At 37.3% G+C, this 24244-nt stretch overlaps 1 long non-coding RNA gene across 1 annotated transcript in view; it reads right to left on the reverse strand.

Annotated features, from left to right (window-relative positions):
- Positions 1-23902, reverse strand: part of LOC130456273 (uncharacterized) — a 47882-nt gene extending 23980 nt beyond the window's left edge. The window contains exon 1 of the long non-coding RNA XR_008914885.1: positions 23546-23902. This is a non-coding gene — a long non-coding RNA (uncharacterized LOC130456273). The remainder of the gene's footprint in view (positions 1-23545) is intronic.
- Positions 23903-24244: the final 342 nt, after the last annotated feature.

A 24244-nucleotide genomic window follows, 5' to 3' on the forward strand; every position in this document is an offset into this window, starting at 1 on the left:
AACACAACCACAAAACACTCTCCACACAATGAAAACTAGACTTGAGCAATTGGAAAAACATTAACTGATCATGGTTAAGACAAGCCAATATAGTAAAAATGACCATCCTACCCAAACTTATCTATTTAGTGCCCTACCCATTGAACTTCCAAAAAAATTCTTTACTGATATAGAAAAAACCATTACAAAGTTCATTTGGAATAACAAAAGATCAAGGATATCCAGGGAAATAATGAAAAAAAATACAAAGGAAGGTGGCCTTGCAGTCCCAGATCTCAAACTATATTACAAAGCAGCAGTCATCAAAACAATTTGGTACTGGCTAAGAGACAGAAAGGAGGATCAGTGGAATAGACTTGGGGCAAGTGACCTCAGAAAGACAATATATGATATACCCAAAGATCCCAGCTTTTGGGACAAAAATCCACTATTCCATAAAAACTGCTGGGAAAACTGGAAGACATTGTGGGAGAGATTAGGTCTGGATCAACACTTCATACCCTACACCAAGATAAATTCAAAATGAGTGACTGACATGAACATAAAGAAGGAAACTATAAGTAAATTAGGTAAACACAGAATAGTATACATGTCAGCCCATTGGGAAGGGAAAGACTTTAAAACCAAGCAAGACATAGAAAGAGTCACAAAATGTAAAATAAATAATTTCGACTACCTCAAATTAAAAAGCTTTTGTACAAACAAATCCAATATAACTAAGACAAGAAGGAAAGCAACAAATTGGGAAGCAATCTTCATAAAAACCTCTGACAAAGGTTTAATTACTCAAATTTACAAAGAGCTAAATCAATTGTACAAAAAATCAAGCCATTCTCCAATTGATAAATGGGCAAGGGACATGAACAGGCAGTTCTCAGCCAAATAAATCAAAACTATTAATAAGCACATGAAAAAGTATTCTACATCTCTTATAATCAGAGAGATGCAAATCAAAACAACTCTGAGGTATCACCTCACACCTAGCAGATTGGCTAACATGACAGCTATGGAAGGTAATAAATGCTGGAGGGGATGTGGCAAAGTAGGGACACTAATTCATTGCTGGTGGAGTTGTGAATTGATCCAACCATTCTGGAGGGCAATTTGGAACTATGCCCAAAGGGCGAGAAAAGACTGTCTGCCCTTTGATCCAGTCATAGCACTGCTGGGTTTGTACCCCAAAGAGATAATAAGGAAAAAGACTTGTACAAGAATATTCATAGCTGCACTCTTTGTGGTGGCCAAAAATTGGAAAAAGAGGGGATGCCCTTCAATTGGGGAATGGCTGAACAAATTGTGGTATATGTTGGTGATGGAATACTATTTTGCTCAAAGGAATAATAAAGTAGAGGAATTCCATGGAGACTGGAACAACCTCCAGGAAGTGATGCAGAGCAAAAGGAGCAGAACCAGGAAAACATTGTACATAGAGACTGATGATACACTGTGGTACAATCGAAGGTAATGGACTCCTCCACTAGGGACAATGCAATGTCTCTGAACAGTCGGCAGGTATCTAAAAAACACTATCCACAAGCAGAAGATAAACTGTGGGAGTAAAAACACTGATGAAAAGCAACTGCTTGACTACAGGGGCTGAGAGGAAATGACTGAGGAGAAACTGTAAATGAACACTCTAGTGCAAATACCAACAACATAGAAATGGGTTTGAACCAAGAACACATGTGAATTGTGTGTTGGCTATGGGAGAAGTGGTGGGAGCGGGGCGGGGGAAGGAAAAGAAAATGATCATTGTTTCCAATGAATAATGTTTGTAAATGACCAAATAAAATGTTTAAAAAAATCTTATTGATAATTTTATTTTATTACTTGAATTTCCTGATATGTCCTTTCCCACTCAAGAACTATTCCTCATCACAAAGGAAAAAACATTTAAATACATAAAATCAACCAGTACAACAACCAAATCCAGTATTAAATATAGTATTCCACACCTGTACTTCCCAGCCTTTGCAAGAAAGGGAGGTGTTTCACTGATCATTTCCTTTTTGAAAACTGTTTATAAATTCTATCTTGCTGAAGATCATTGACTTTAATTAAATTATTTATTTTTTTTAGGATCCCGCAGAACAAATATTAATGATAGAGTGAGCTTCTTTTTCCTTCTTATCAGGTATAAGTATTAACCTCCAAATCCTTAAATATAGAGATTTAAATCATTCTATTTTGTCAATACACCAAAACATCATCCTGAACTGATGCTGCCCTGGACAAAAAGATGTTCTTTAAGCCCCATTACTGAATCTTGAAGGGGAAATGAAATTACCACTGTAATAATAGCTTTCACTATAAAAAGCATCTTCCTTCTCTTTCAGTTTTTAACCTTCTTATTATCTGTGATGCTCTATGACTTTTTGTACTGGTTGAGTTGCTTCTGGCTAGAGCCAAAGCATCTGATTCAGGATGGAATCCAGATGGCCAGACAAGGGAAATAAGGTGAAATACAGTGATTGATAGGGACATCTGTTCACCTTAGTTTTAGTTCCACACCAGGTGCAGATCTACTCTCTTCACCCCCACTTACCCTGACCACACTGCTGGGAAGGATGATGTCACATACCCAATGCATTTTTTGTTAATGATCATATTTAGCAAAACAGCTGGCTTTTCAATATTCCAGGAACAAAAACACTTTTCTTCTCCAATAGCAGGAAGATTTGTGACAAGAACCAAGGGCACTTGCAGCAAATATGAAAAGGAAAAGAAAATGAGCCCTAACCACATGTTCCATGTCTTTCCTCTTCTTTTTCTATTATCTACAGCCAGTGAGGGAAAGCCAGCATGGTAGAGGAGAAAGTTTCAATCTTGAAGCCTGAGATCTGGGTCCATATCTCCCCTTTGACACATGCTGGCTGTATTACTTTGCATATGTCTCTTAACCTCTTAGTGTCCTAAGTAACACTCTAAGACTATTCATTGTAGAAAAGGTTCCCACTCACTTTGGTAAATGGAATTTCCTTACCAGGAAATAAGTTCAGTCTCTCTGTTCTCTTGCTGGTTAGGAAAATTCACAATTTAACCTCTAATCCTTTGAACTCTATGTCTCAGCTTCTTTCGTGAGATTCATTAACCTGAATTATATGAGGAAATGAAGTTTTTGTTGTTCTTGTTGTTTTGCCTTTTTTCTGAATCAAGAGATGCTCAATGGAAATTCAGCCATATTCTGAATGGGTCAGACCATATCTTGACTACTCTTTTCAGTTCCCAGCTCCTCATTTTAGGAAGGACATTAGCTGGAAAGTATCTATAGTTAATTGAGTTCATATCAAATGAAGAGAAGTTGAAGGAACTAGGTACATTTATCCTGGAGAAGATCTAACTTGTGGGAAGGAGAAAAGGTACATCATGATAGCTGCATTCTAGTACTTAAGAAGCTGTCACCCAGAAGAGCAATTTAACCTGCTTTTTTTGGCCCCAGGAGGCAGAACCAAAAGCAAGTAAGGGGTGGAAGTTGCCTTTGGGCTTGATAGTAGTATAAACAAAGCAAACTAAAACCTTCTCAACAACTTAAGCTATGAAAAAAATGAATGGGCTGTCTTTGCCCTTTTCACTTTTGTATTAATAATTTGTTTTCCTCCTTTCTTTTTAAAAAATCAAATTGAACAATGGTTTATTTAGTTTATTAGTTCCTCCCACTCCCCATAAAACCAGCTCCTTGTTTTATTTATTAGATCAGTAGTTTTGCTACTTTCAATCTTATTATTCTCTCCTTTTATTTTCAGGATTTCCATTTTTGTGTTTAATTGGGGATTTTTAATTTGTTTTTTTTTTCTATTTTTTAAAATTGCATTCCCAGTTTGTTGACCTGATCTTTATTTTATTGATGTAAGTAAGCATTTTTGAGACATTCATTTTCCTATAAGTACTACTTTGACTGGATCCTATATATTTTGGTATGTTGTCTCCTTATCATTATATTTAATGGATTCATTGAATTTTTCTAAGATTTGCACTTTGACCCACTCATTGTTTAAGATAACCCCTTTATGTTGTGACCTTTCTCATCTCAGTTTTGATAATATCCCAACTCAGCATAAAAATGAATTGAGAATTTTGGTGGAATTTTTCAGAACCTCTTAATGACATGGAAAAACCAGAAAATGACACAGAAAAAGTCTAGAAACTCAGAAATGTATAAAATATAGGACTAGCATTGTATAATATCAATGTATTTTATCTTTTAATAGCAAAAATATATACAATTTCTTTTTTAAACTAAAATAAGAGCTACATTTGCAAAAAAAATGCAAAAGCCAAAAAATTCACATGGATTTTCCAGATAGTGGGGGCCTTGTTCCCCTAACCCCCACATTGTGGAAGGGATATCTATATTTAATCTCCAGTTAACTTATAGCCTTCTGTAGCCCTTCATTTAATATAATTTTTATTCCAGTATGATCTGAAAAGTATACATTTAATATCCCTGCTTCTCTGTTTTTGGTTATGAGGCCCACATGCTTTTGAGAAAAAAGTATATTCCTTTCTAGTCCCATTAAATTTGCTCCAGAGTACTATCCTATCTAACTTCTCTAAATTTCTGTTCACTTCCTTAATGCCTTTCTTGTTTCTTTTTTATTTTTTTGGATTCATCTATTTCTGAGAGGGGAAGATTGAAGTCCTCCACTAATATGGTTCTTCTCTTTTAGGAATTTGGATGCTATTTCATTTTTTACTTCATTATCTAAGGGTACCTTTTATTAAGATATATTTTCCTTCATCATCTCTTTTATTTAATTAATTAGTTCAATTTTTACCTTTGCTTTATCTGAGATCATGATTGCTACTCTAGCCTTTTAAAAAAAATTCCTTCTGTTCTTCCATGACCTCTTGGGATAGAGCACTGTTTCACCCAGTCATGTCTTGATTCTGCCACTCCATAACTCATTCTGAGGTGTTTTTGTTTTGTTTTGTTGTTGCTTTTTGGAGGTGGGCTTGGGTAGGCTTGTAGTTGTCCTTCTCTACTTTGCCATCTTAGCTCCTGGAATCAGAAATCAAATGGGCTGTCTAAACAGGCTGTGGGCTCCCCCAACCCCATTCTGTTGATTATCTTGAATTAATGATTGGGAAATACTATAGCAGGTGCATTATAGAAGGAATTCTTTCCCTGGTATGGATTAAACTAGATAATCACTTGAAGTTTCTTGCAACTCTTGAATGCTATGAATCTATGAGAACACCTAGGACTGAACAGTTTGCCATATATTAAGCCTATTGGCAATAGTGCTTAAAGGAACATCTTCTAAGGAGAAATATCATCAAACGAGCCATCAATTTATTGTTCAATTTATTGTAAGTGAGCCTGAGTTACTCAAATCTTCCTTAAAATTTTTTGAAGAATATAATTGGGATATCCTTTTAAAAAATAACCCTTATCTTCATATTATCAATTCTAAGACAAAAGATCTAAAAGGGCCAGGCAATCAGGGTTAAGGGACCTAGCTAAGACATGTCTGAGGTCAGATTTGAACCCAGATCATCTGAACTTCAGGGCTGGTGCTTTATCCAGCTGCCTAACTGCCCCTGGGAATTACTTTCATGAGGAATGTTTTCTCTCTCAGACTTCTTTCTCATACATTAAATCTACAAATACTTATTAAGCACCTACTATGGACTAGGAATTGCCCAGGCACTGGAGGCACAAATTTAAAGCCAGATAGATAGTACCTGTCTTTAAGGAGTTTTCTAGGGAAATGGGGTGGAGGGATATATCTTTAGTTTTATTGTAAACTTAGTCATCAAAAACAAACATTTCAATTGACAAAGAACACTAAAGGGACTTACGTGCAAAACTGTGAACTTCCATCACATAGTTTCTTTTTTTTTTTTTTAATAAGAAGCATAGTATTAAGCTAACCCTGGTAAGAATGTTTACTGGTAATTACTGGCATTCCTGTTTTAATTTGGCTTCACCTTGTTGTGCTTTGCAGATGTCAAATCTGTGTTAAGCAAATCTATCAATTCCATTTTCCCAATAGCACAGCTCATAGTATGCATTTAGATCACCTTTTGGTTATTCTCACAATATCTCAAACTTTTTCATGATTATTATATCTGTTAATGTAGTCTGTGATCAGTGATTTTTGATGCTACTAATGTAATTATTTTGGAACACCAGAAACAGACCGATATTAGAAAGAGAACTTAATAAATGCTGCGTGTATTCTGACTGCCCCTATCTCTCTCCCTCTTCTTAGGCCTCCCTATTCCTTGAGATGTGACAATATGGAAATTAAGCCAATTATAACCCTACAATAGCCTCTAAGTGCTCAAAGGAAAGAAAGAATCAATCAGTGCAACAAATTTAATTACTATCTATTTTAAGAAATTGCCAAGCCAGCCCAGTCTTAGCAACTACCTCCTTATCAATAGCCATCAATATTGAGGAAAGACCCTTCACTGGAAAAAAAGATTATGACTTGGGGCATTAAAGTTGCTCACTGGAGAGAGTGCCAGGCTTAGAAAAAGGAGGTCCTGGTTTCAAATGTGACCTCAGGTACTTCTTTAGCTGTGTGTCCCTGGGCAAGTCACTTAACCTCAATTGCCTAGCCCTTGCAGTTCTTTTGCCTTGAAATGGATACTTCGTAGCAATTCTAAGACAGAAAATAAGGGTTAAAAAAAGATTATGATTTGCTGAAGGCTTAGATAGTGGTTAGCATTTTTAGCAACAAAATATTTTTAAGCTAGGATATATACATTGTTTTTTTACATATAATACTATGGCACACTTAAAAGATTACAATATAGTGTAAACATAATTTTATACACATTAGAAAGCCAAAAAATTTGTGATTTGCTTTGTTGCAACATTTGCTTTATTATAATATTCTGGAACCAAATTTTCAATATCAGTGAGATATACTTGTAAGTACAAAAGATATACAAAATAAATGTAACAGGGAGCCTGGCCAATGAGAGACTGGTCTTCGGAGCAGGCTGGATGTGCTTTGGCCAAGGCAATGTTTGCTGAGCTTGCTTTCAGAAATGTGTAACAAAGGGGCTGTTCCCTCTGGATTCAGAGTATTTCTAGGTACTCTTAAGCTTCCTGTCAATTTATTGTGCAGTGATGAAAAGCCTTCTAGCTAGTTTCTGAGCCAGAACTGAATGTGCATAGAAAAGGTTCAAAGATCTCCCCACTGGAAGGCCATCATCACTCAAAGTATTTCCTGCAAGCTATAAAGACAAGGCCCTTGTTGGCCAGTCCCCAATTCAATAAATACACAATATTTATGTAAGGAAAGCACTCACCTAGGAGAATTAGGAAAGGCCTTTTGAAGGTGGTGGAAGTTGAATTAAGTCTTAAAGAATGCTTGGGAGGGGAGGAAAAAGCTAATTACAGATAGAGAAGATATTCTATACACAGGCAAGGTAGCACAAGATGAACTATCATGTACTGGGAACAGTAAGTAAGACAGTTCTAATGGAGTCTAAAGAAAGGAGAGAAAGAAATATTAAGAGAGGGAGCATAAATATAAAGAATTGACAAGGTGTTTCCATAAGCCACCCTTGAACATTATCACCATAACTTAATAATTCAACTGCCAATCTATTTTCCTCGAAGGTCTGTGAATGCAATATTATTGTCACACAGAAGGATTAAATTCTATGGGAAGGGAATTTGAGAGATTATTTAATTCATGCCTTAGAAAGCCTGAATTTTCTAGAAAGTCATGTGATCTTGGGAAAGTAATTTAATTTCTCTGAGACCCAGTCTGCAAATGGAAAGTGAAGGGAGTCATTGTTTTTTGTTTGTTTGTTTGTTTTTTAAACTATCCACTCTCCAAGGTGGTTGTGAGAATGTTTCTTTTCTCTCTACAAATGAAAGCCACTATTATTTGTACTTTCCTGCTACTGGCTCCTTAAAAGTGTTATTGTTCAATTGTATGCATCTTTTTGTGGCCCCATTTGAGGTTTTATTGGCAAAAATCCTGGAGTTTGCCATTTCCTTCTCTAGTTCATTTTATAGATGAGAAAATTGAGGCAGAGTTAAGTGACTTGGCCAGAGTCACACAGAGCTAGTACTAGTGGCTGACACTGGATTTGAATTCAGGTCCTCCTGACTCCAGGGCCAGCATCAAACTCAGCCTCATTTTATGGGGCCTGGGGGAGGAAACAGGCTCAGAGAAGTGAAAGAACTCAAATAAGGTAACATAAGGTGGAAAAGAATGTAACCCTGATCTTCTGGCTCCCAAGCCAAGATTTTAATTCTCTGAGGCAGAGGAACCAAAGTAAACTCATTTTTCAATCCCAGAATGTTATTTCCAGATACAAATTAAACTTTAAAAAAATGAATACTTTCAAGAAATAACAAACAGGATGATCATAAAAAATTCTGGAAAGACTTATATGAAGTGATGAAAAGTGAGGTCAGAAGACCTAGGAGGATGTTGTACCCAGTAACAGCAATACTATATGGTGATCCACTGTGAATGATGACTATATCAAGGATCCAAGACAACTAAAAAAGAAAGAATAGACTATAGACTATCCACCACCATAGAAAGAACTGAGGGAGTCTAAAAACAGATTGAAGTATGCCATATTTCACTTTATCTCCTTCATGAGTTTTTTTTTTCTTGTATAAGTGATAGATATGTGTATTCTTTCATAACATGACAAATATGGATATATATTTAATGATAGCACTTACATAATCTATATCATCTTGGTAGGTGGGTGAGAGAGAACATAGATGGAGAACATGGAGAAAAAAATCAGAAACTGTTTTTTTATTTTTTTATTTTTTATTTTTTTTACTTTTTAAACATTATTTTATCTGGTTATTTACAAACATTATTCATTGGAAACAATGATCATTATCTTTTCCTTCCCCCTCCCCCCTCCCACCACTTCTCCCATAGCCAATGCACAATTCCACTGGGTTTCACATTTGTTCTTGGTTTGAACCCATTTCTATGTTGTTTATATTTGCACTAGAGTGTTCATTTAGAGTCTCTCCTTAGTCATTTCCTCTCAGCTCCTGTAGTCAAGCAGTTGCTTTTCATCAGTGTTTTTACTCCCACAGTTTATCTTCTGCTTGTGGATAGTGTTTTTTAGATCTCTGCAGATTGTTCAGAGACATTGCATTGTCCCTAGTGGAGGAGTCCATTACCTTCGATTGTACCACAATGTATCAGTCTCTGTGTACAATGTTTTCCTGGTTCTGCTCCTTTTGCTCTGCATCACTTCCTGGAGGTTGTTCCAGTCTCCGTGGAATTCTTCCACTTTATTATTCCTTTGAGCAAAATAGTATTCCATCACCAACATATACCACAATTTGTTCAGCCATTCCCCAATTGAAGGGCATCCCCTCATTTTCCAATTTTTGGCCACCACAAAGAGTGCAGCTATGAATATTCTTGTACAAGTCTTTTTCCTTATTATCTCTTTGGGGTACAAACCCAGCAGTGCTATGGCTGGATCAAAGGGCAGACAGTCTTTTCTCGCCCTTTGGGCATAGTTCCAAATTGCCCTCCAGAATGGTTGGATCAGTTCACAACTCCACCAGCAATGAATTAGTGTCCCTACTTTGCCACATCCCCTCCAGCATTTATTACCTTCCATAGCTGTCATGTTAGCCAATATGCTAGGTGTGAGGTGATACCTCAGAGTTGTTTTGATTTGCATCTCTCTATTATAAGAGATGTAGAACACTTTTTGATTTCTTTGGCTGAGAACTGCCTGTTCATGTCCCTTGCCCATTTATCAATTGGAGAATGGCTTGATTTTTTGTACAATTGATTTAGCTCTTTGTAAATTTGAGTAATTAAACCTTTGTCAGAGGTTTTTATGAAGATTGCTTCCCAATTTGTTGCTTTCCTTCTGATTTTAGTTATATTGGGTTTGTTTGTACAAAAGCTTTTTAATATGATGTAGTCGAAATTATTTATTTTACATTTTGTGACTCTTTCTATGTCTTGCTTGGTTTTAAAGTCTTTCCCTTCCCAAAGGGCTGACATGTATACTATTCTGTGTTTACCTAATTTACTTATAGTTTCCTTCTTTATGTTCATGTCAGTCACCCATTTTGAATTTATCTTGGTGAAGGGTGTGAGGTGTTGATCTAATCCTAATCTCTCCCACAATGTCTTCCAGTTTTCCCAGCAGTTTTTATCGAATAGTGGATTTTTGACCGAAAAGCTGGGATCTTTGGGTTTATCACATACTGTCTTTCTGAGGTCATTTACCCCAAGTCTATTCCACTGATCCTCCTTTCTGTCTCTTAGCCAGTACCAAATTGTTTTGATGACCTCTGCTTTGTAATACAGTTTGAGATCTGGGACTGCAAGGCCCCCTTCCTTTGTATTTTTTTTTCCATTATTTTCCTGGATATCCTTGATCCTTTGTTATTGCAAATGAACTTTGTTATGGTTTTTTTCTAAATCAGTAAAGAATTTTTTTGGAAGTTCAATGGGTATGGCACTAAATAAATAGATAAGTTTGGGTAGGATGGTCATTTTTACTATATTGGCTCATCCTACCCATGAGCAGTTAATATTTTTCCAATTGCTCAAGTCTACTTTTCATTGTGTGGAGAGTGTTTCGTAGTTGTGTTCATATAGTTCCTGTGTTTGTCTCCTGAGATACATTCCTAGCTATTTTATTTTGTCTAAGGTGATTTTGAATGGGATTTCTCTTTCTAGTTCTTGCTGCTGAGCTGTGTTGGAGATGTATAGAAAATGCTGATGACTTATGAGGGTTTATTTTGTATCCTGCAACTTTGTTAAAGTTGTTGATTATTTCACTTAGCTTTTTGGTTTAATCTCTAGGATTCTTTAAGTAAACCATCATGTCATCCGCAAAGAGTGATAACTTGGTCTCCTCCTTGCCTATTTTGATGCCTTCAATTTCTTTTTCTTCTCTAATTGCAACTGCTAGTGTTTCTAGTACAATGTCAAATAGTAGAGGGTGATAATGGGCATCCTTGTTTCACTCCTGATCTTATTGGGAATGCATCTAATTTATCCCCATTGCAGATGATATTGGCTGATGGTTTATGATACATACTGTCTATTATTTTTAGGAACGACCCTCCTATTCCTATGCTTTCTAGTGTTTTCAATAGGAATGAATGTTGTATTTTATCAAAGGTTTGCTCTGCATCTATTGAAATAATCATGTGGTTTTTGTTGGTTTGCTTGTTGATATGGCCGATTATGTGGATGGTTTTCCTAATATTGAACCAGGCCTGCATCACTGGTATAAATCCTACTTGATTATGGTGGATGACCCTTCTGATCACTTGCTGGAGACTTTTTGCTAGTATCCTATTTAAGATTTTTACATTTATATTCATTAGGGAGATTGGTCTATAATTTTCTTTCTCTGTTTTTGATCTGCCTGGTTTTGGAATCAGTACCATGTTTGTGTCATAAAAGGAGTTTGGTAGAATTCCCTCTTTGCTTATTATGTCAAGTAGTTTGTGTAGTATTGGGATTAACTGTTCTCTGAATGTTTGATATAATTCACTGGTGAATCCGTCGGGCCCTGGGGATTTTTTCTTAGGAAGTTCTTTGATGGCCTGTTGGATTTAATTTTCTGATATGGGATTATTTAAGAATTCTATTTTTTCTTCTGTTAGTCTAGGCAGTTTGTACTTTTCTATATATTTAACCATATCGCCTAGATTGCTGTATTTATTGCCATATAATTGGGCAAAGTAATTTTTAATGATTGCTTTGATTTCCTCTTCATTGGAGGGGATGTCCCCCTTTTCATCTTTGATGCTGTTAATTTGCTTTTCTTCTTTCCTTTTTTTAATTAGATTGACCAGTACTTTGTCTATATTGTTTGTTTTTTCAAAGTACCAGCTTCTAGTCTTATTTATTAAATCAATAGTTCTATCACTTTCTATTCTATTAATTTCTCTCTTAATTTTTAGGCTCTCTAGTTTGGTTTTCTTTTGGGTTTTTTTAATTTGTTCACTTTCGAGTTTTTTTATTTGCATTTCCAATTCATTGATTTCTGCTCTCCCTAGTTTGTTAATATATGCACTCAGGGATATGAATTTACCTCTGATTACTGCTTTGGCTGCATCCCAAAAGGTTTGAAAGGGTGTCTCACCTTTGTCATTTTCCTCAATGAAATTATTAATTGTTTCTGTGATTCCTTCTCTAACTAAACAATTTTGGATTATCATATTGTTTAATTTCCAATTAATTTTTGATTTGGTTTTCCACATACTGTTACTGATCATTATTTTTATTGTCTTGTGATCTGAAAAAGCTGTATTAATTATTTCTGCTTTTCTGCATTTGTATGCCATGATTCTGTAACCTAGTGAATAGTCAATCTTTGTGAATGTGCCATGTGGTGCTGAGAAGAAGGTGTATTCCTTTTTGTCCCTATTTATTTTTCTCCATATGTCTATTAACTCTAATTTTTCTAAGATTTCATTCACTTCTTTTACCTCTTTCTTATTTATTTTTTGATTTGATTTATCTAAATTTGATAATGGTTGGTTCAAATCTCCCACTAATATTGTTTTACTGTCTATTTCTTCCTTCAATTCTCCTAGTTTCTCCATTAGAAATTTGGGTGCTATATTATTTGGTGCATACATGTTGATTAGTGATATTTCCTCATTATCTAAAGTCCCTTTTAAAAAAATATAATTACCTTCCCTATCCCTTTTGATCAGGGCTATTTTTGCTTTGGCTTTATCAGATATCATGATTACCACTCGTGCCTTCTTTCTGTCAGTTGAGGCCCAGAAGGTCTTACTCCATCCATTAATTCTGACCTTGTGGGTGTCTACCCGCCTCATGTGTGTTTATTGAAGACAACATATGGTAGGGTTTAGGATTCTAATACATTCTGCTATTCATCTACATTTAATAGGTGAGTTCATCCCATTCACATTCAAAGTTATGATTGTCACTTGTGGACTCCCTGGCATTTTGATATCTTTCTCTAATTCTAGCCTTTCTTCTTTAGCTCTAACCTTTTAATCCAGTGATTTACTTTAAATCAGTCCCCCTTGTCCCCTCACTTGATATGTTTCCCTTTCTAGCCCCTCCCTTTTTGTTCCCTCCCCCTCCCCCCTCTCCTTCCCTCCCCCATTGTTTTCCCTTCCTCCCTACCCCCCTTGGTTTTCCCTTCTCCTTACCCTTGTTGGGTAAGTCAGAATTCAAGATCCCAATGGATATGGATATTTTTCCCTCTCAGAGCTGATTTCCCTGAGAGTAAGGTTTAAGTAAAAACTCTCTTCCTCTCCTTCTTATAGGAGTTTTCTTCCCCTCTCCTTCCTGTGTGAATCTTTGTGTGAGAAAGATTATTCTATTTGATTTTTCTTTTCCCCCTATTTACACATTACATTTTCCATATATTATTATATATAAAATGATATGAAGGTAGTCCTTATAGAAGAGAGTTTGAATAAATGAAAAGATAACAATTTTCTCCTTTTCCCTTTCCTTCATATTTACCTTTTCAGGTATTCCATGCTCTTTGTTTTTTTGATATCGAACTTTCCACAGAGCTCTGGTCTTTTCTTTGCAAAAGCTTGGAAATATTCTATTTTGTTGAATGCCCATACTTTCCCTTGGAAGTATATAGTCAGTTTTGATGGATAGCTGATTCTTGGTTGAAGACCCAGCTCTCTTGCCTTTCTGAAAATCACGTTCCATGTCTTAAGATCATTCAGAGTGGAACTTGCAAGGTCTTGTGTGACCCTGATTGGCATTCCTTTATATCTAAATTGTCTTTTTCTGGCTTCTTGTAAGATTTTTTCTTTTGCTTGAAAGCTTTGGAATTTGGCAATTACATTCCTGGGAGTTGTCTTTTGGGGATTTAGTGTAGAGGGTGTTCTGTGAGCTCTTTCAATGCCTGTATTACCCCCTTGTTCTAGAATCTCTGGGCAATTTTCTTTGATTATATCTTGTATTATGATGTCAAGTTTGCTGTTTATTTTTGGCTTTTCTGGTAGTCCAATTATTCTTAGATTATCTCTTCTTCCTCTATTTTCCAAGTCTGTCACCTTGTCAGTGAGATATTTTATGTTCTCTTCTATTTTCTTGATCTTTTGGCTTTGCTTTATTGATTCTTGCTCTTTTACCTGCTCATTGTCTTCGAGTTGCCTAATTCTGACCTTTAAAGCCTTGTTTTCCTTTTCAGTTTGGTCAAACCGGTTTTGTAGTTACGTGAAATTCTTTAGCATTATTCCCACTTTTCCTGCCAGAAGGCTTCCATCTTTTTGATCATTTTCGATTCAAATTCTTCAAAAGTTTCTGGAGAGTTTCCATTTCCTTTGGAAGGTTTTGGCCCATTTGCTTGTGCTTCCTCTTCTATCTCATCTATATTTTGTATTTTTGCTCCATAAAATGTGTCCAAAGTTGCCTCTTTCTTGTTTTTCTTATTGTTTTGAGGCTTTTTTGCTTCTGTGCTGTTTGCCATCTCTATCTGAGTGACGGGGGCTGGCTCTTCTGTAATCTGTCTGGTGTTCAGTGGCTTTAGCCCCAGGCAAATTGTCTGTCTTCCCCAGGAAGCCTGGGATTGCTGGTGTTTTGGTGTTTTGGTGTTACTACTCTCCTCAGTTCCCTCCTGATGCTTCTCTGTTGCCTTACTTCTATGCTCTGCGCCTGGCTTGACACTCTGAGGTGTATTTCAATGTGTTTGCTGGCCAGAGGATCCTGCACTCTGAGGGGGAGGGGCCATGGCTTCCTGGAGCTCCAAGGGCTGGTGATAGGATTAACTTCAGACTGAGTATGCCCTGAGGCAGGGACCTTCAGTGAGACTCAGATGGAAGGATCTGGTCAGGGGGCTACAGGCTCCCCCATCTCTCTCTGTTTCCCTGTTGTCTGGGTGCCCCCATGACTGGCTCAGGTTGTTTTCAGGGTGAGGCCTTCAGAATATCTGGCTCCCGAGGCCCTTTAGCCTGCCCTGAGGTTCCTGCTGCTGCCTGGGATTCAGTGCTCTGGGTTGGGGGGGATGGGTCCTGGGACCTTCCTTTTGCCTACCCCTTAGATCTGAGTGATCTCAGGTTCTGGCTTTTGGGGGTGGTGGTGTACCTTTTGATCCAGGTCCAGGTCCAGGAGGAGGAGGGTTCCCGGGGTCTATTCTGTTGTTTGTTTTGAATTTTGGTGCCCTAGGAGCATTCAGTTTGAGATAGGTAAGGAAGGGTTTCTGGAGCTCTGAACTTTAGCTTTCTCTAAGCTGCCATCTTGCCTGGAAGTAGAAACTGGTTTTTTAAATGGTATCAACAGGCAAAAATTTTAACAAAATAAAGTGAATGCTGTTACCAATGTTATATATTGCATTATGACACTTGCACAATCTATATCATCTTGTCTCCCATCTTGGGGAGAGGACAGGGTAGGAGGGCAAGAGAGAACATGGATGGAGAGCATGGAGAAAAAATATCAGGAACTGGTTATTAAAAATTGTATCAATGTGTAAAATTTTTTTTTTAACAAATAAAGTGAATACTGTTAGCATCGTTCAAGGTCACATTGGAGAGGCAAAGGAGTAAACATGGGACATACTCCTCAGCTGCAAATGCCTTTCCCCTTTAAGGTTCCTTTACATCTACTTTGCTGGTATATGCAATGTAGCTTTCCCCATTTATTATAAGATCTATGTGGGTAAAGACTGCTTTTGCATTTTCTTTATATCCCTAAAATTTAACAAGATACCTGGCACATAGTAAATGTTTAAAAAAGCATTTTCTTGATTGATTACCTTCAAGGAATTTATAATATAGGTAGGAAAGGAAGGAAGGAAATAAACATTTATTAAACAAAATTAGACTGTAAGCTCCTTATAGATAGGACTATCTTTTTGCCTCATTATATATTCCCTTCTCTTAGCACAGAGCCTAGAACATGGTAGACATTTAATAGATAAATGTTGATTTGATTGATTGATGTATCAGACTCTGTATTATTAAATACATATTATTGTATATAAATGGTAGATAAAAACCAAGCATTATTGTTGTGGGGGTGAAGAGGTACACCCCTGAGGTTCGGGAAAGATACCTTTTGCAAGAATGCAAGACTCCAAAACTTAGCTTAAAAATGTTAAGTAATGTTGAGAATGGCCAGGAGGATGGTACAGGTGGAACAGCAAGATGGAAGACTGCTCCTTGGGAGGACAGCACTGATGGAAATGCTGCCCCCCAGATGACTTCAGTTCTGGTTATTTTATACTCTTTACAACAGATGCTGTGTCATGGTGTGGATGTGACTCTAGAGTGGTAAACCCTCAGGCATTCAGTTATGGGTTTGGTTATCTGACTGGGGTCTGCTTGGAAACATAGGGAATGACCCTTATAAAAGATTCCTTAGTTTTAGGGAACAGACAGATATCTGAGATGAAGCCTGATAGAATTGAGGTGTAGCCTGGAGGTGCATCTCTCTGTCCATCTTAAATCTAAAGGAAGATCCAAGGAGGACAATCATGTCAGGATCCTATAGGGGTCATTAAATGTTTTGGCTAGGAGTCATGAGGATGTAAGGGAACAAAGGAATTTCACTGATAATAGTTTGCCTGAGCTTCTGGGGGTACAGTGCCCATGTCATTATGGAACTTCAAAGGAGAGGAAAATAAATCAGAGCTGGAAAATCAGGGTAAGTTAAAGAATTGAGACTTTAACTGGTCCTTGGGAAGGTAGAATTTGGACAGGGCTGGGAGGGAAGAGAGACAGTGAAAGACAGTAAAACTTTTTTTCTCCTGCAAATGTCTTTCAAATCTATTTCTTTCTCCTTCAGAGCATTAACTCTTATAGCTGACCTATGAGATATTAATTCATTGGTTGTTCCTGATTCTTTATTGACTCTTAATTTTTCACAGGTTCTACTATGAAATAGCCACCAGAGCCCAGCAAGGAAGGAATTTTTCTGAACTGTAGGGGCAGTCATCATTGAATATTTTATTTCCAACTGACAATATTACTCTAGGAATAATAAAAAGCAATACTGGAGACCTGGTGCCCACCTCTTTTTAAAACTTCTCTAAGGGGCAACTAAGTTGTACAGTGGCACCAGGCCTGAAGTCAGGAAGATCTAAGTTCAAATTCCTCCTCAGGCACTTATTAGCTATGAGACTCTGGGTAACTAACAACCCCATTTGCCTCAGTTATTCATCTATAAAATGGGAATGTACTATAGAAGGAAATGGCAAACCACTCCAGCATCTTTGCCAAGAAAACTCCAAATGGGATCACAAATAATCAAACACAACTGAATGATTCAAGTGTATAACTAGAATTTTTAACTCCAGGACTCTAAATCCCAGCATCCTACTTTCATTCTCACATTATGTCTTTATGTTTTAGAGATAAAACTTGTGTGTGACCCTGCCTCTCTCTCTTTTTTACCTGATCTCTGCTGGGAAAGTGGACTCTATACCAGGCAGGAGAATCTATATACATGGGTTTATTATTTGTTAAATAATTAGGTTTGAACTTCTATTCCTTTTAGGTTTTTTCTTTCTACTTCAAATGATTATTAATAAACATTATAAAATATAATACTTGGAGTTATTGAGTATTAATTTAAATTTTACAGAAGACCAGCAACATCAATAACAACAACATATGTTAATGAGTATGTTGGTTCCCAAAAATGTTATAAGTAAGTGATCGATGATGAGAACTTAAAATCTGAGTGGGTTTCGTTTTTTTTTAATTTTAAAATATTTTTCATGGTTACATGATTCATTTTCTCTCCCTTCTCTCTACACCAACCCCCTCACGGAACTGACAAGTCATTCCACTGGGTTATACATGTGTTACCACTTGATATCTATTTCCATATTACTCATTTATGTAATAGAGCAATCTTTTAAAACCAAAACCCCAAATCATATAAATAATCCCATATAAATAAGTGACAAATCATGCTTTTCTTCTGCGTTTCTATTTGAGTGATTGTCTAAGGAGTTTCCTCCTCTTTGGTTTGGATGTTCAATCCTGGTAGATGGGACAGCTAGGTCAATATAATGCAAAGAATGTAGGGACTCAAGTCAGGAAGATCTGAGTTCTAAATCAGCCTCTCAGTTATAAGCTATATGACCCTAAAAAGTTTTAACCTTTGTTTGCCTCAATTTTATCTCCCATGGTTGTTGTGAAGAACAAATGCAATAATAATTATAAAACACTGAGCAGAGTACCTGGCACATATTGTGGGAAGTGTTATATAAATGTTAATTATTATTATCATCATGCATCTGATAAAATAAAGAAGCACTATGAAAAGTGTATCTTTTAGATTATAAAACAAGCAAGGACAAATAAGTTCTTAAGGTCATCTTTCTGGACCTCTGATTCCATTTACCCTGGAAAGTGCAAATGTTAAAATTAACTCTCCCCTGATTGTGATGATTAAAATTGTAACCCCTGCCTACTTTTGTAAATACCCTACTTAAAAGTTGAGTATGGAGATCTGCCCATTTTTAGATCTAATCACCAAAAGTACAAACATCCCACTTAATCATTGAGTGGGAGGTCTGTGACCCACATGTGCTATAGTGGGTGACAAATCAGAATCGACTGACTGCCTTCTGGGCAGACCTAGAGCAGAGCATCAACTATGATTGGTAGACATAAAATTAGGGGAAGACACAGGAAGTGACACAAGAGAAAATATCTTTAAAATGGAGTGACAATTGCCTGAAGGAATGAAATTCTTCATGCTTTCGAGTTGAGGTTGGTGAAGAGGGGCAGAAGGATCTGCTGCCTGGACCTGAGACCCTCCCTGTTCCTTAGACTGACACGTGGTGAGTGAAAAGCTGACTCTTAACTGCTGGATTTTTCTGAAGAGACTTCCCCAGGTCCTGGGCTACAAGGGTCAAGGCCTATCCAGTTGAGGACTAAACTCCCCTGCCTGGGTTGAGCCAGAGAGCCGGAGATAAATTACTTAATGTTTAGGCTAGATATCTTACCTTATCCTCTATGATTTCTTACTTCACTCTTTCTACCATTTGTAAATAAATCTCTTTGGAATTCATTAAATTCCTGGCTATCACACTCTTAAAAACAATCCAGTCCAACCCTTTTATATAAATAGCCCCTTTCCCCCTTTACAAAAACTAGATGTAGATACTCAGGAATCTGAATAAATCTCTGGAATGTAACACAAGCAAGCAAGCTGTGTGTATAAGCTGTTCCTCTTGACCTTCCTCAGGTGCAGGTTGGGGCTAAGTGATCTCTGGGTTGTATTCTGAGCCTGAGGTTGTGGTTCTGCCCTTTGTACAACACTGTAGCTCTTGGTGACCAAGTCTTCATCTTCTAGACTTCAGTTTTCATCTTATCCAATTTCCAAAATAAGTTGGTGAGTAGGATATGTCATGGTGGTGGTGGTGGTGGTGGTGGTGGTGAAGTGACTTGAAAAGCATGGCACCTATTTACAATGTCTTCTTAGGATCATTGAATCATGATCATAATCTCTGAAGATCATTGAAAACTGTGAGGAGCAATGAGGTGGCTCAGTGGATAGACTATCAGACTTGATATCAAGAAGACTCATTTTCTTGAGTTCATATCTGGCCTCAGACACTTACTCATTGTGTGATCCTAGGTAAGTCATTTAGCCTTGTTTACCTCAGTTCCCTCATCTGTAAAATGAGCTGAAGAAGGAACCAGCAAACCATTCCAGTGTCTTTCCCAAGAAAACCCCAAACTGGGTCATGAAGAATAACACATGACTGAAAAATGACTAAACCATAAAAAAGGAGACCTGTGATAAGTGACCTCTCCAGATGGGTCCTCAATCATGGCTACTACATCCCTTCAGGGCTTTAGGTATAGTCCTGAGGGAGTGGAAGGCTGTCTTTTCTAATGATATAACTCATGAACCGTCCTGGTATGCTTCCCGTCATGACTTTAAGCTGGACCATTTAATGGTCCATAACTGGACCATTACTGGACCAGTTTTAATTAGCTTTTAGGAAGGGATCTCATTTTATTCTAATATCTAACACAAACTAACATGTGACTGCCCTGAGTCAGGCATGGCCCAGAGCAATTTGTAGAGTCAAAAAAGATTGGGTGAGAATATTACTGAAGTGCAAAATGGGCAAGTAGAGAAAGATGAACCTGGATGGCTCTTTGTGCTTCTGAGTGTGCTTTCTGTGATGCCTTTTGAGGTGGTGGTTACTTGCTCTGACTTCAATACTTGGGAATTCAGAGAGTAAATGGTCTGTGGCTATTCAGAATGGAGAGAAAGATATAACTATTCTCTGTATCACTAAGAATAGTACCCTGAAGAAAAGCACCACAATCTGTGATCAGATTGTTATAGCTCCTCTACCACCAGCTGGTAGGACTAGGTTTGGTTGTATAACATAGCCCCATCTCCCCAAGCCTCCAGATAAGGCCAGTTTCAAAAACTGTAGTGAAGGAACCACTTGTTATTTCTTGTTACATTTGAGAGGCTATTGAGAGCTGTATCATGTGGAATTTTTGAAAGGCACTTGAATAGAAATTGCTTGATTCTCCCCAGGAGCCCAAAGACTTTCCTAGAATTGAGGATATGGATGAATGTTTCAGTTGTACCACAATGGATTTACTATTATCTACTGACCTGCAGGATACTCTCCTTTCTTCAATGAGTTCAGTGCCTGATTCATTGTCTTTTTTTCTTCTCCAATCCCTGCCCTCATACTAGGGGATTTCAACATATATACTAATACTCACCCAAACATCCTAACATTCTGACTCTGCAATTTATTGATTCCCATTCCACCCCACCTCAACTACCACAGAGAGTTGGTAATATTCTTGATCGCAAGTTAGTGCATTATTATTATTAATAGAAACTCTGAAATTCCCTTAACTGTCATCCTATTTCTCTTTCAACCTTGTAATCACTAATTTATTCTTCACCCTCAGCCTCACTGTGACCTCAAATCCTTCTACACTTTAGCTCTTTTATTGACCATTTAGTTTGTACCTCCCTTTCCCATCTTGACTCCTTAGTGAATCAATTCTACTACACTGATTTTTTTTTTCTTTTGAGACTCTTACCCCTTTAGTTGGGTTAACTGATTGATTGATTGAATGGACTGCCCTGGGAAACCTTAGCCTTGGATTACTCTCATCATCTACTTACTGTCTTTGTTCCTTCTCATGTGATTCTGAATGAAGCTGAATAAAATCATGAAACCATATTGAATGAGTCTATAATAAATCTGTTAATATAATTACAACTAAGGCAATCCTTTTATACTTTCCCAATTGTTTCCCTATGACATGCTATAGAACCTTTTCATAATCTGTTTATACCTCCTCAAATCTTCCATGTCTCCCTTCCCTTTCACCCTCTGAAATGAGGATCTTGCCTCATATTTCACTGAGGAAAAAAAAAAGCCAGTTGTTGAGAACTGCCTCTTACCCTCTTCTCTTCATCTCATGCCACTTAAACACTTTTGAAGATACCACTATCTCCCCTTTACCTAATCTCACACGAAGAGGTGACTAAGGCTAATTCCCTCTATATGCACAATTGAGCCGATTCCTAGTCTTCTTTAGATTTCCCCTTTAATTATCCCTACTCTTTCACTAATATTCCTTATTTATTTATTGCTTCCCTATAGCACAAATACATCCAAATCCCCCCCTTCTCAAAAGCTCTCATTTGGTTCCTCCATCCCAATATCATCAGTTCCTAGAGATTTAATCATGTTCTTTATATTGATAATTCCTATATCTGCTTATTCAGACCCAAATTGTCTCCTAACGTCCATTCTTGAAACTCTACCTATAAAAATTTTGAACTGAATGCCCTATAGATATTTTATATTCAACATACCCAAAGCTAACTCATTAACTTTCTTTTCAAATCTTCACCATTTTAAATTTCCTTATTATATGAGGAAAATTAACATTAGATTATATTTATTAGCAATATTTCTTTCCATCTATTCATTCCCTTAAACTCCTTTCCCCACAGGTCAGACACTTTCTCAAGGGAGTAACCAAATAAGGTAATCATTCCCAAGCCCATAACTGGGCAAGGGCCCCTCCACCAAAAAGAAAATGCCATTTCTTAAGTGCCAAAGAAGTGTGGGCCAGCCTAGGTAGAGTTAAATTATAGATGAAGTAATTGAGATCTAAGCCTACCTCTTCATTAAAATATCCACCAATCAGGCCTGCCATGTGAGGTCCAAAGGACAAACTAGCAGGTCAATCAGAAGGAAGACACACTTCCACATAAAAGATTAAGTCATAACTCCTTTAGCATCTTTCCATGCAGACACAGGCAAGATGACCTTTTATTTATTAATAGATCATATATCCCTATTAATAAATGATCTACATGGAGAAATAGCCTTATTTTATTTATTATTTAAAATTCTGGGTGCTATATATTGTTGTGTTTTTCCCCCAAAATTCTTACATTCTCAGAATCAATACTGTGTACTGGTTCCAAGGCAGAAAAGTGGTAAGGGTGAGGCAATGGGGGTTAAGTGACTTGTCCACAGTCACATCACTAGGAAGTATGTAGCTATGTCATAGTTGAACCCAGTACCTCCCTTTTCTGGACTTGGCTCTCAATCCACTGATCCACCTAGCTGCCCCCCAGGTACTACATATTGTTGAGGATATCCCTTCCCTCCCCAACCAAGCTGATAATGCAGATATCATTCTTGATTCTTTATTCTCTCAGAACCTCTTATGTCCAATCTGCTGCCAAATCCTGCCAATTCTACCTTCATGCTATCTTTCATATATGTCCCCTTTCTCTCTGACAATTGCTGAACCTGGAGTCAAGAAGACCTGAGAATTGGAATCTAGGATTTATGGTCTTCTTTCTCCCATATTAAGCATTCCTTCAGGGAGCTGATACACTGGTTTTGTTTTTGATTTGTTTCTATTTTAGAATTTTCCTTCCTCTTTTACTTTTGATTATATCAGATTTCTTCAATCCTCAAAGGTCAGAGTTGACCAGTAATAGTTTTAAAGTCATTTGGGTGGTGAATGGTCATCTAGAAGACCTTACAAACCTTATCACCAAGAGGTGGGATGGGGCAGGATCAACATTCTACCTGCCCCCCCTTCATGTAAGCACAGATTGTTTTCTTTTTAAAGATTATGAAACCATCCTGAAAACTTAATTGGCACAGAGGACTAAAAGCTCAGATTATTGACATCATTACTTCCTCACTGCCTAAGTAAAAACTAAAGCATAAAGAGCTCTAGCTGCTATTATATGCTTTGGCTGGCAGACCATCACCAATAAATCAGAGCCAGGGGAGTTTAGATCAACTGAATCAACTTTCAGTATCCATGATTCATAGCCTTATTGAATATCCTTTTCTACCATGGCTAAATGAATTTCCTTTAGTAGTTGAAGGACCTATGAATATTTGGTTTAATTTCTACATCAAACAAAAGCTATCAGGAGGTTGGTCTGAGTCAGGCCCAGCCCAGAAGTCCAGCCTTGCTTTCTGAATAAAAGGGATATGTTATTTCTGGCAGAATAAGTTAAAAAAATATGATACACTCTCCTATAAGTATCTTCAGAGTCTAGGGAAAAGTGGGCTCAAACTTAGAAAGCACATGTGGTGATGAAGTAACTCAAAGTACCTGGGTGCTGGATGGATGTTGCTCCCTTTGGTTTTTCTTCTGAGATTTTTACAGAGCTTTGAATCTGCTCCCCTTCATCTTGTCCAAGCTGTTCTTTGGCCCTGATGCAGACATTATTATTAGCTATTCCAGGAATGCTGCTAGGATCCTTTGGGAAGATACTAAGTCCAAAATCCTCCTGATCCTCCAAAGTTCTCAAGGGTCTCTCTAACCAAGGGAGAGGGGAGAGGGAAAGGAGGGAGAGGAGAGGATATTTAGGCTAAGGCCAAGGAAATCTCATTTCCTGCCAAGTGATTCCTTTTCAGGAGTGGTTCTCTCTGCTCTCTCCTCCTAGACCCTCAAATCACATGGCTCCAAATAGCTGGATGGAGTGACCAGGTCCTTCAACTAACCCAAACCGACTTTCTGTTCTATCATAAAGATCAAATGAGATAATAATGGTAAAGTGCTTCTAGGTCTGTATCCCAAAGAGATTTTTTTTAAAAGGGAAAAGGACTTATTTGTACAAAAATATAAAAGCTCTTTTTGTGGTGGCAAAGAATTGGAAATTAAGGAGATGTCCATCAATTGAGGAATGGCAAGACAAGTTGTGGCATAAAATTATAATAGAAAACTATTGTGCTATAAGAAATGAAGAACATGATCTTTTCACATAAAAAAACAAACTAGAAAGACTTAAGTGAATGGATGCAAAGTGAA

Source organism: Monodelphis domestica, chromosome 1 (genome assembly GCF_027887165.1).
Source record: "Monodelphis domestica isolate mMonDom1 chromosome 1, mMonDom1.pri, whole genome shotgun sequence".
Classification (NCBI taxonomy): Eukaryota; Metazoa; Chordata; class Mammalia; order Didelphimorphia; family Didelphidae; genus Monodelphis; species Monodelphis domestica.